At 43.9% G+C, this 12,264-nt stretch overlaps 1 pseudogene; it reads left to right on the top strand.

Moving 5' to 3' along the window:
* The first annotated feature begins 332 nt into the window (after positions 1-332).
* The window catches only part of LOC138246758 (hsp90 co-chaperone Cdc37-like), a 114,100-nt pseudogene continuing 102,168 nt past the window's right edge, over positions 333-12,264 (top strand).

A 12,264-nucleotide genomic window follows, 5' to 3' on the forward strand; every position in this document is an offset into this window, starting at 1 on the left:
ATACATGTGCCAACCACAGATACTGAAACACACTACCAGAGAAAATATTGGAGGCAGGGAGTAAACATTTTCAACATTTAAATGATGTACATATGTTTTGATGATAAAAGTTACATATCGGTGACAAAAATCACATACAATTAGTGATTATCTAATTTCTCTAAAATGCAATTCTAACTTTAATATAAAAATGCAATTTTTTTAATGCAAACATCACCTTTTCTACTAAAATTTGGAACTGTTTTGCTCCCTCCAAATATTAGCTATTAAGAACCTGGTTCTGGTACCTATTAGAGAAAATCCAAATTCTCCAGAAGGACACACTAAACACAATGATACTTCATATCAGCAATACTGGTTATGTCATGATTGGAAAGTTTAACCTGAACAGTTTACAGAGGTACCTAACACCGCTGATGATTTTCATGACAGCCACTCTCACAGACCAAAATAGCACCACTTTTTTATACACTGTACATATGTTTAAATCAATCAAAACACATTTTATATTAAAGATCACAGAACAAAAGTCTGGTTGTAGCTGCATACTGTCTCCCTGCTCTGGTGTACTGAAGGCTGCAATGCACCAACGCATACCTCCTTGTACCATAGTAAAAAGGTGTGTGTGTGTGTGTGTGTGTGTGGCTTAGGCTTTGTACAAGAATGGTACCCTTACAGTGCAAAGCACTAGGCTTACAGTTACCACTTTTCAGGGTTTGAATGTGTGCTGTGCAGCAGAGCATACATGCACTGTTGAGAACATTAGACAAAAGTAAACATTCTTTCTTTTTACCACCTTTCTTACAAGATGCGTTATCTTTAGTGGTGTAAACTCATGTCTACAGTTTTTAGTAGATAGGGCCTTCTGTCAAATTCCATGGTGTGGGCATGAGAATGCCCATGAGTTACCCTGGAGATCCCCCTTATCCAAAGCTGTGCAAAGAAACACTGGTGCTACTTTGCTTTCCTTCCGAGCTACATTCCAGAGCAAATAGAGTTTTGGGCTGAAAATCAAATTGCAAATCAACAGATTGTACCAGTTGTGATATCTTAGTGATGGAAACTCAGCACAAAGTGGTAGCAGATCTGCCCCTCCGGGTGTAGTGGGTGACCAAGGTGGCAGGGCCGAACGGTGGAAGATGAAAATAATGGGTTCTGCTGCTTATTCTTTGGTAATTCATATGGCCGGAGAAGATGGTTAGATGTTTCCCATTTCACCAGGAGCACGTGCAGAAGGGGAGGCTTAAAAAGAGTTTCAACTACAAAGGTAAAATACAAAGTATGCTTAAAGTACAAAATGTAATAGTTGGAAAAGGCCCTGGGTTATTTAGAAGTAAAAATAAAAGTAGTCAAACAGTGGTGCTGGAACAGATTTCATGGTGGCGTGCTGCTCTCAGTGTTACAATAATTCAGTCTTAAACATTGTGAAAAATCCAGTGCTTACTTTGTAAATAAAAAGGTGCCGGTGCTCAAAGCTTTCCTCTTAAACACGCGGATGCTGTAAGTAAAAGTGCGAGCACTGAATACTGAGGCAGCGTAATCCTGAAGCCACCTAGGGCCTCTTCAATCCATTTACAGCCACTCCCTGCCCCTTCAGCTCACTCTTGCAGCTTCCTGCTTTTCCCCTTTCTGAAATTTTTCGTTTTTCTCTTCCTCCGTCTTTCCCACGTTTCTTTTGCTCGCAGTAAATGCTTGAGACAGTAAACTAAGCGCCGGCCCTCAGAAATAAGTGCTGGTGCTCCGCACCGGAAACAACAAACGCAAACTAAGCACTGGAAAAATCCAAATGCCAAATAGAGAGCAAGTGTAGAAAACGAGGTATAACCATTCAGCCGGAGAGATGTGTGCAGCTGGCGGTGCAATGAGGACCTCACTGTCACAAACATACTGCTAAAGCATGGTGTGGTTGCAAACTGTCATTTACAGAACTCATTTTCCATTGAAATAGCTACTAGGTTTGCTGAGAAGGATCTGTACAATAAATATATAGAGAGCACAAAAGATATTGGGCCTCATCATGAGTCTGGTGGTCACTAGACCTTCAGACTCGCGGATGGCAGTCGGACCACCAGCAATGCGGCTTTAAAATAATTAAATTCTGCAGCCTTTAATTTTATACTCCCTGTGCCCCAACAAGATTGTCACATAGTTCAGTTTAGAAAAGCCTCTCAATTTCCAATCAGAGAAGAGTAAATGTCAATTCCCATGTACAAAGAATGAGGGTCAATATGTCAGAAGAACAGTACATTTGACCTCTCTCTTTGAATACAGAGAAAATGAGACAAACTAGATCTGCTTCTTCATTGTCCATTCGCCCTCTGATCCCCAGCAGGTTTGTTCAGGGTGGTCTGAGACCCCCAGGCCCTCTACTTCCGGTGCCTATACTTTCCCGCTCACTCTGACACAACATGCACGTCTCACGTTACTAAGATGCACTGTGTAGATCAGTTTTCATGCAAGCCGCAGGTCAACCTCCTCGTGAGCTCAGGCTCATTGCAATTTATTACTTAAGGGATATCTGTTCTGAACAATGTTTTGGAACTGAACAGGCTCATGAAATGTCATGAAAAGGCAGGCAGTGTGTAGAAGAAGGTGCAGAGATTAGTTAGAAATCTCCTCATTCAAAAGGCACAAGGACTCTTCCATACCTGCACTTTCAACTTGTGCATAAAAAGTCACACCTAGCAGTCACCTCGAAGCGCAATCTGTAATTATCTTATTTAAGTTATCACAGAAATCAACGTGCTCGAGGCACGACTTTCAGCAGAGTCACAAACTGGGTACTTTATTTGCATTTTGAGGTTTTGCATACACATTTATCTTAAGTGCAAATCTTAAAAATGTGGACTGAACTCAGGCCTCCAGGGCACAGGTTTAAACCACCTGCATTAGAATTTTAACCTTCCATGACATTGGAAAATAAAAGATATGTAAGGCACTCATAGCTGGTCATGCATTAGTGACACAGGTGCTCACCTCATCAGCAGACAGAACAGTGGCTGGGATCCCAGAAAACCATCTGCAGCCCGGAGAGAGGACCATATTTAAAGGGCCTTCTGGGGTGCGAAGGAGGGTGCGTGGGCAGGGTGCCCGCTGCTCATGGAGGGTGACGTTCACTGAGAGGCACATGGGACTGTCTCAGTAAGAGGACTTGTTTTGTTATGTTTTTGTTTATTTTAGTTGTGGTGCAAAAAAAGTTTAATAGAATATCAACTAATTTATCTTAGAACTCAAACACCTACTTCAGCATCATGTTATGAACAGCAATTGAAAGATTTTCTCAAGCAAATATTTTCAACGTGGAATATGCAATCTCTCTTTTTTCTAATAGTTTCCACATACTGTTTGGCTTCTTCTGTGTCTTTTTTCCTTCAGCACACACTTCATGCAAGCAGTGCTATCTCTCACACTACACACATATTTTTTAAAATAAACAACATTGCTAGGGCGCATGCTTGGTTAATAAAGTTCATAATGCCGTACTTCTTTTTTTAAATGTTTTGGGGAGTTTCCATATTGAAGTGCATGATGTGAAGTGATGTGATGGGATATAAATTCATTCATCTTCATCAAATGAGCACACTGCCCCTTGCACGAGTGAAAATTCATGTTTGCTCATCACTATTTAAATTTGCAGAGCAATTTCCTCACTTAGGGGCATGTTTGTACTCAGCTGGCGCCAGATTTGCGTAGTTGTTTTTTACGCAAATTCAACGCAAAACTAAGATCATATTTATACTTTGACGTTAGACCCCGCTAAAGTCAACATTTCTCAGTATGTGTCATTTTCTGGATGCTTGAAACCACCATGCATTAATGACATGCAAGGTAGGCGTTCCCGTCCAAAAAATGACTTAAACACCCATGCGCCATATTTATCCAACTGGGCAAAAATGGGGCACGGCTGGTAGGCAGAGCCGGAAAATGACGTAAATCCAGATTTACGTCAGAAATTAATGCCTGGGTCAAGGCAGGCGTTAAGGGACCTGTGGGCTCTTTTCCATGGGGGGACCCATCCATGGTGAATGCAGGTAAGTGCAGGTAAGTATCATTTTTGTTTTTTTTAGTGTGGCATAGGGGGCCTAACTTGAGCCCCACTACATGCCACTGTGCCCAATGGCCATGACCAGGGGACAGAAGTTCCCTGGGCATGGCCATTGGGCAGGGAGGCATGACTCCTGTCTTTGCTAATACAGGAGTCATTTCCATGGGTGATGTGCATCAAAAAATGGCTCAAGTCAGGTTGGAGCCAATACTTTTGACTCTAACCTGACTTGCACCATTCTTTGATGCACAATCCCTTAGTCTTCCCTTCGTCTCCACTGCCCGGTGTGAGTCATTTATTTTGACGCAAACCAGGCCGCAGCGCCGGCTAACGTCATTCCATAAAAAAGGTGCCCGGCTGGCACGTTGGAATGGCGTTAGCAGGTGGTAAACTTTTTGATGCAAATCTGCCATGGTGCTGATTTGCATCAAAAAGTAGAAATGTGGGCCTTAATCTTTCATGACAGCAAAGATGTTCCCTGGTAGGGGAAAAGCAGGGTGCGAGGCCTTGGAACATATGTGACCAATCAAAATTTAACTTCCAAGGTATATTTCCATCCTTAACATGTGAGTACATGCGTTCTCAAAATTCATGTGGATGGTGAGAGGCTTTTCATCAGGCGGAAAGATGTCTTAGAATACAATCACAAAATTGAAAAGTTCATATGCAGCAGTGATAGCACGTTACATTCATGTATGTAAAATATACCGAGCATTGAGAAACATGTGAGAAACGTTCTCCAAACTTAGGATAATACATGCAAGAATAAATGTCTAACTTGTAGGAGAACAGCGCCCCTAGTGACATGGTTTGCTGAGGGCTGCAGCAGAGCACGTGTGCCCCACAACCAAAGGTTCTACAAAGCTTGTTCCTCCTCTAGAGAATTCTTCCACATTTTTGCGCCCTTTAGCGCCCCCCACCGCCACCATGTGTGCGCCATATTTAAATTATAGCACACCATGGCGCAGGGTAGGGGGAAATAGCATCATTTTTTAACCCTATTTTTGTACTCTGCAGGAGTAGCGCTAAAATTGTGGCCCTACTCCTGCAGAGTAAGTAGGGGCCCATTGTATTCAATGGTATGCCCCCTTTTGATGCCTGCTCTGAGCAGGCGGTAAAAGTGCCGGAAAAAAATGACACAAGGAAATCTGTTAGATTTCCTTGAGCCATGTTTTCGGCCCCCTTAATGGGGGAAGGGCTCCTTTGCATACATCATGCCTGGCGCATTGCACCACTTTGTAAATATGGCAGTTTTTGGCCTTCTAATGGTACATTAGTGTCAAAAAATGATGCTAATGTGGTAATAGAATGGCGCTAGGGGCTCTTAATTATACCCCATGGACTGTACAAATTTCTTTCCCATCCTAAAAATAAATTTTCTCCAGCTTTTCCTCAGGAGCAACTTTTCAAGAAATAATGCGCATGCAAAGAATTTCCACTTTAGGAGGTTGTTAATGGAAAATATTCAGAGTGGGTCTAAAACAAGATGAGGGTCACTTGTCATTTCATTGAACATATAGGGAGATGCTGCTGTGGTGATTCCTCTATAGGCATTAAGATCTCCACAGGCAGAGGGGAGTCCATACATCATGTGAGCATTCATTCTGAACTCTAACCGTGGTGGGCTGCCAGCGGAGTCTGTATGACTATCTATGATGGCTCATAGGCATTCTGCATGCTTGTGGCGGTCATTAAGATGTACACCTGTGATTTATAATGGTCTTATGTACAGGTGCATACAGATCAGTGAGACATGTATCCAGCCATTGCAGCAAGCAATGCATGTTCTCATACACTAACATCTTGAAATAGGGCACACGAAGCAGAAAACAGAGTGCAGGAGCAGCAACCATTACTATTTTTAAATTTCGTTAAACGTTTTTTGTTCAGATGCAATTGCATTGAGGCAACTGATTATACTATTGGGGATGACATACATCATGGTCATTCTGAGATTATTGGTTATGCTACTTTAGAAGTCATCTGTGATACCAAGCTGAAGGTGATGACATGCATTTTATGTGTTTTTGAAAGTCAACCAAGAGCAGTGTTTTGTAGCTTAGTTAATAAAGTTTGAGGGGGTTGTGATTTTGAGATTTCCCAACAAGCAATGAGGTGTACCCACTTAACTAGGACAGGGCAGGCTAAGGTCACCGGACTGAGGTAATGGACTGGGTTAGTGGCATTAGTTTTCAGTTGTTTTCAAAAATAAGGCTGGTAGGCACAGGGTCTCAATGACATATTCAGGCTTAACGTAGATGCAATGTGTAAAATATTTATGGAGCACACAAACACTAGTGAAGTGAAAACAAAAGAAAAATCCCAAACCAATTTAGAAAAATAGAATCAATTTTAATAAATTATTTGACACCAAAATGTTAAGTGAAAAAGGTGCAAAAAGCCCAAAGCAAAAACCTGGGATATATCTGGCCGCACTGTACCAGGTCGAAGTCAAGATTTCAGGCCAACTGCAATTGAATGCAGGCCAGATACAGTTCTAGATGAGACCCACTGAAGATTTACCATCTCACGTTTTGTGAAAAGGGTCCCGTTTACATTAGAGATGTCCACGTGGAGCAAAGAGAGAATCACAAGAGGCTGTCAGCGTGGAGCGAAGTTCAGGCTGGGTGACGTGGACAGGTGGTCTGGAGCTTTGTGTTGGTGTTACCCCATGAGCAGTTGATGCTGAGTGTGAAGAGACAGGATGTGGCAGCTTGCACTGATTTTTGATACAAGTGGCAAATTGGCCTGGTTGTGAACAGCCCAAAAGCTTGATTTAAGCCTGTGAGCCACAACAATTGTCAAGGACCTGAGAGGCACCACTTGGGGGTCAGGAACATGTTGTAGCTCGGTCCAGGATCGGTTTGGGGATCCTTGTATGTCCCTGATACTCAGATCAGGGGGCCAGCACACTAGGCCCTAGAGTCACTCTGTGGTCCTGGGTTCAAAATAAAATTGCATGTTCAGTTCTTCACTAGGCAAGAGGGCGGTAGGCAGCAGATCAGCTCAGCTGGGCAGTATCTCCTTCAAAGTAGCAATCCAGCAGAGTGGCAGTCCTTTCAGTAGAGGAGCATTCCTTCTTCCTGTTAAAAATTCAACTGGTCTAGAAGTGTACTGAAAAGTCAGTTGGAATGTCCTATTTCCATGCCCTGGCAAGCTTCTTCTATGAAGGTGGGAGAAGTTTTTGGAAATGTTATTTGAAGTGCATGGAACTTCCTGACTCTTCTACCCTGGCTCCAAGCTGCCTTCAATAACATACAGGGTTGTTAGGCCCATTAGTGTGAAGGCAGAGCACAAGCTGTTCACATGAGCTGTGCTTACCCCCTCATCTTGCCAGCAAATGGCCCATTAATGTACAACTATTTCCTTGATCGTGTGGCTTTCTGGGAGGAATTCACAAAGACTGTCAGCTGCATCTAGTCATGTGACCCAAGACAGGCTGCAGGCACAAATGGCTTAGGGTAGAAAAATGCCAGATTTCTAAACGTGTCATTGTCAAAACCGTAATGAAAAAGCCAACTCTACCATTAAACAGGGTGTATAATTACACTTCCATAGGTACCAAAAATGACATATCTACCTGATCTCAAGTAGAGAATACAGCTTATTAAATGTAATAAGGAATCCTTAATGTTATCCTATGAGAAGATGGGGCTTCACTGTAGTGGAAATCAAATGTAGGAGTTTTTCACTACCATGACATGTAAAACTTGAGAAGTACATGTCCAATCTTGTAATTACACAGCACCCTGACCTAAGGCCCACCTAGGGCCTACCTTAGAGGTGACCTTTATGTAATAAAAGGGGAGTTTAACCGTTTCTGTGCCTTGGACGAGGTGACCTCATCCAAGGCTACAGTTCCCGTGTGCCTTGGACGAGGTCACCTCGTCCAAAGCACGGGAACTTTGGGGAGCGCTAGCGCACCCCCCTGTGCACCACCCTCCCCCCCAAGGCGGAGATGGAAGGGGAAGACCTTCCCCTTCCACCCCCGACCCCCCACTCCCCCTGTGACGTCAGCGTGCGAGCGCGCGCTGATTTGTCACAGGGTCCTCCCCCATGCGATTGAAAGAGAAATGCTCAGCATTTCTCTTTCAATCATGTGGGGGAGGCCCGGAGGGGCTTCAAAGGGAAGGAAATGTATTCCCTTCCCTTTGAAGTCTCTCCCAGGGTTTCAAAAGCCAGATTGCTTGAAATCCGGCTTTTGAAACCCCACTAGACACCAGGGATTTTTTTTTGTTTGCAGAAAGTGACAAAAGGGAGCGACCCCTTGGGCAAGGGTCGCTCCCAGGGGGGGGGCATTTTTTTGGGAAGGCCTTTTCTGCCCCCCAAAAGGGCACCAGGGATCATTTTTTTTTTTCTTTTTCTTTATGTTATTTATTTATTTATTTTTTTAGGTGGGGAGCGACCCCTTAGGCAAGGGTCGCTCCCCTAGGGGGAAAATTATATTTAGGATATTTCTGCCCCCCTTGGGGGCAAATTGGCCTATTTTGAGGAGGCCAATCTGCCCCCAACGGGGGCAGAAACCACTAGACACCAGGGAGTTTTTTTTCTCTACGTGAATTTCACGCAAGGGGAGCGACCCCTTAGGCAAGGATCGCTCCCTGGGGGGGGGGGGGAATTATTTTAGGTCATTAAGTCCTACTGCATCAAGAAAAACGCACCAAACCCTGCCTGCTGCACCCAGGACTCAACAATCACCATTTATCAGACATTGGTCAGATTCTAAAACCCCCCCAGAGGACCTCCACTCTTTTAAAAATCAAAATAAAGGCAACATTTGTTTGCATCAAAGACCCAAAAGCCAGTCAAATCCAGTTCACTGACCAACTGCTGGCCAAGAAACTGGACATTGCAGTCAGACATAATTTTACCTGGAGGACCCAGATCATAAACCGTGCAAGTGTGCTAAGTTTGGTGGCACTGTGCCCTCCATTGGCAGAACCATGCAGTACCCAGAGGTATTCGACCCCAATGTCGGCCACTGAGAAGGACAGTTCACTATGCACTGCAAAAGGACCAAGAAGTATCTCCAGTTGAGAGACTTCAGACAACACCAGGACCTCCCACCAGAGTGACCCTGCTGGCCTGCAAGCTACCCTCAAAGTAATCCACCTCCTGCTTTCAAGAGCACTAGTGCCCACAGCTCTTGGCTCACCAGTGCTTTTCCAAGCGGTCCCCCACAGTGGCCTTGCACCAGCTCCAAAGGCTTTCTGCAGCTATTCCAGAAGAAACTGGGAACCAGCAGGACTTCTCCAGCTGGTCTACAGGGCCCACCAACAACCTTGACCAAAAGCTGAGAGGAGACCGTGGTAAACGCATTGCCTGATTTTATATGCATTTTTAAAGTACTTCTGCATTGATTCCAATGATGCATAATAACACACAGAACTGAGACGTTTTGTAAACTTTGAAAATGCATAACCTAAAACGTACTTACGCAATTTTGATGATCATGGTCTTAAAAAATGTATAAAAATCTGAAGTATTTTTGTAAATTGGTCTTGAGTTATTCTTTTGTTATTTTGTATTGATACTGTGAGTACAACAAATGCTTTGCGCTTCTCCAATTATAGCCTAGCTGTTCGACCAAGTTACCATACAAAATTAGAGCATTAGGTGGTCTACTTTTTACATCTGTAAACCAACATGTGGTTGCCTGGACCCTCTGCAGAGTGTACAACATTTTGCACACTACATAGAGTGACAGCCTCCCACACTCTGAATTTCCAGATACCCCTACTAGCGTAGGATTTAGAGGGTATTTTTTTGCAAAATGTTATCTTTCCCATGCACTGGCTTACATTTGAAAGTCACAAATGCAGTGAAATCCAAATGGCAACAACAAATGTTGTACTAATCTATGCACCCAATACAAATTGTACCTCACTTCGGTAGGTAGGCCTAGCGCCTGTGACAAGAAACAGCCCAAAATGCAACATGAACAAAAACTGATTTTTTTTTCCGATGTGTGTAGCTCTAGAATTTACCCCAGTACAACTGGCACCTAGGGAAATCTAGCCAACCTGTACATTTTTTAAAACTAGACACCTATGGATTTCTAGGGTGGGCTGACTTGCATGGCTCTCACCGCATTGTATTTAACCTCAAGTTTAGGCCAAAAAAACAATTTTCCTCATATATCTGTGATGAAAAGTTCTGGAATCTGCAGGAAGCCACAGCCATTCCTTCCACCTGGCATTCCCAGTCTCACAATAAAAATGGTACCTCACTTGTGTGGGTAGACGCAGTACCCACAACAGGAAACAGCCTGAAACACAACATGTATGCAGTACAGTTTTGCAATGAAAATAAACCCTCTTTTCCCAATGTTGGTAGCTCTAAATTGTGGACCCTAGCTCAGCTGGTTCCTTGGCAAACTTAGGCAATCTGTACATTTTTGAAAACTAAACACCTAGGGAAATCCAGGATGGCATGACGTGCGTGGATTCCTTTAGGTTTTTTTTTACCCACAAACTTTGTCTGAACTCACGTATTTTCTCTACATTTCTATGATGAAAACTTCAGGAATCCATAAAATTCCTACCACCCAGCATTGCCCCATCTGTACAATAAACCTGGTGTCCCACTTGTATGTCTGGGCCTAGTCCTGTGACACGAATGTATCAAACCATGGACAGTGGGAGCCCTTGAGTGGGGACTCCTACTGACCTCAGCTGCGATAGCCCCTGCGTACCTAGGCAGTGAAAGTGAAATGAGCCGATGGGCTCATTTCACCTTCATTTTCAGTGAAATAACATCAGTGTACTATGCATGCTAATCGTCATTTCCCAGAAAAATAAAGGGGGCTAGGGAAACTACTTGCCAGTTCCTACAGATGTGTTTTGGCAGAAGGAAATCAGGCACCAGAGGGATTTCCTGTGCCATGTGCGTGCACAGCCAGGGCCATTTTTTATGTTGCCTTAGGGTTTCCTCATGGATCTTTTTATGATCTATGAGGAAATTGAATAATCTTGATTTACTATGATGTGAAAGCTCTTTTTATTTTATTTTATGTATGTGTTTTATGGATATGTGTCTTAATCAACATATTGTGTTCCCTCCTTTCTTCCTCTCCTAGTTAAAAACAGCTTAAAAAAACTCTGTAAAGTCCCATTAAGACACCCGTGAATCAGTACTATGATTTGTCTCTGTGCACTCATCTGGAAGAAACCGACATAGCCTACTACTTCTGTAATGGGTGGTGAGGGATGACAGTGATGAGAAGATAGCTCCCTGGCTTTGGCTTGGAGAAGGTCAAGTTGAACGGCCACCCAGGCTGTTGGCCCAGACTTCTTCTCAAACTTAAAACGGCTGACCAGTTGTAAATATCTACTGTGGGGCCTATTATTTGAATCATTTGCTGCACAGAAGTGAATCAAGCAGCGTTAGCACAGGTTTGTGTCAAAAGTATAGCGCCGGCTAGCGCCATTCCAGGATGCCAGCCGGGTGCTGTGTATAAGGAGTGGCGCAAGCGGGCTCTAAGGCCTGGTTAGCATCAAAATACAGGATGCCTACCGGGTAGGGGAGGCAAAGGGAAGACTGGAGGTTGTGTGGGAAAGAATGGCGCTAGTCAGTTTAGAGTAAAAAACAGGACTCTAACCTGACTAGCGTCATTTTTTGGACGCACAACCCCCATGGATATGACTCCTATCTTAGTAAAGACAGGAGACATGCCCCCCAGCCCAATGACCATGCCCAGGGGACTTTTGTCCCTTGGGCATGGCCATTGGGCACAGTGCCATGTAGGGGGCCCAAGTTAGGCCCCCCATGGCACTCTGAATTTTATTTTCAAAAAACCTTACCTGGACTCACCTGGGATGGGTCCCCCCATCCTTAGGTGTCCTCCAGTTGTGGGTGCAGGGGGTGCCCCTGGGGGCAGGGAAGCGCACCTGTGGGCTGTTTCCATGGTCTCTGACCCACAGGTCAGGGATAGTCCCCACAGGTCCCCTAATGTCTGCCCTGATTTTTGCATGGGAGGATAAATAAGGCGCTAGGGCCTTTGGGTAAATTTTTGCCCAGGAACGCCTACCTTGCATCTTAATGACGCAAGGTAGTTTTCAGCAGGCAAACAATTACGTTAACTACACTATTTTGGCGGTAGACATGTCTAGCGCCAAAATATAAACATGGAGTTAAGTTTGCACTGGATTATGCACCAGATTTGCATTAAAAGAAATGACACAAATCTGGCGCAAATAGAGTATTAATATGGCCCCTTG

This window comes from Pleurodeles waltl, chromosome 7 (genome assembly GCF_031143425.1).
Source record: "Pleurodeles waltl isolate 20211129_DDA chromosome 7, aPleWal1.hap1.20221129, whole genome shotgun sequence".
NCBI lineage: Eukaryota > Metazoa > Chordata > Amphibia > Caudata > Salamandridae > Pleurodeles > Pleurodeles waltl.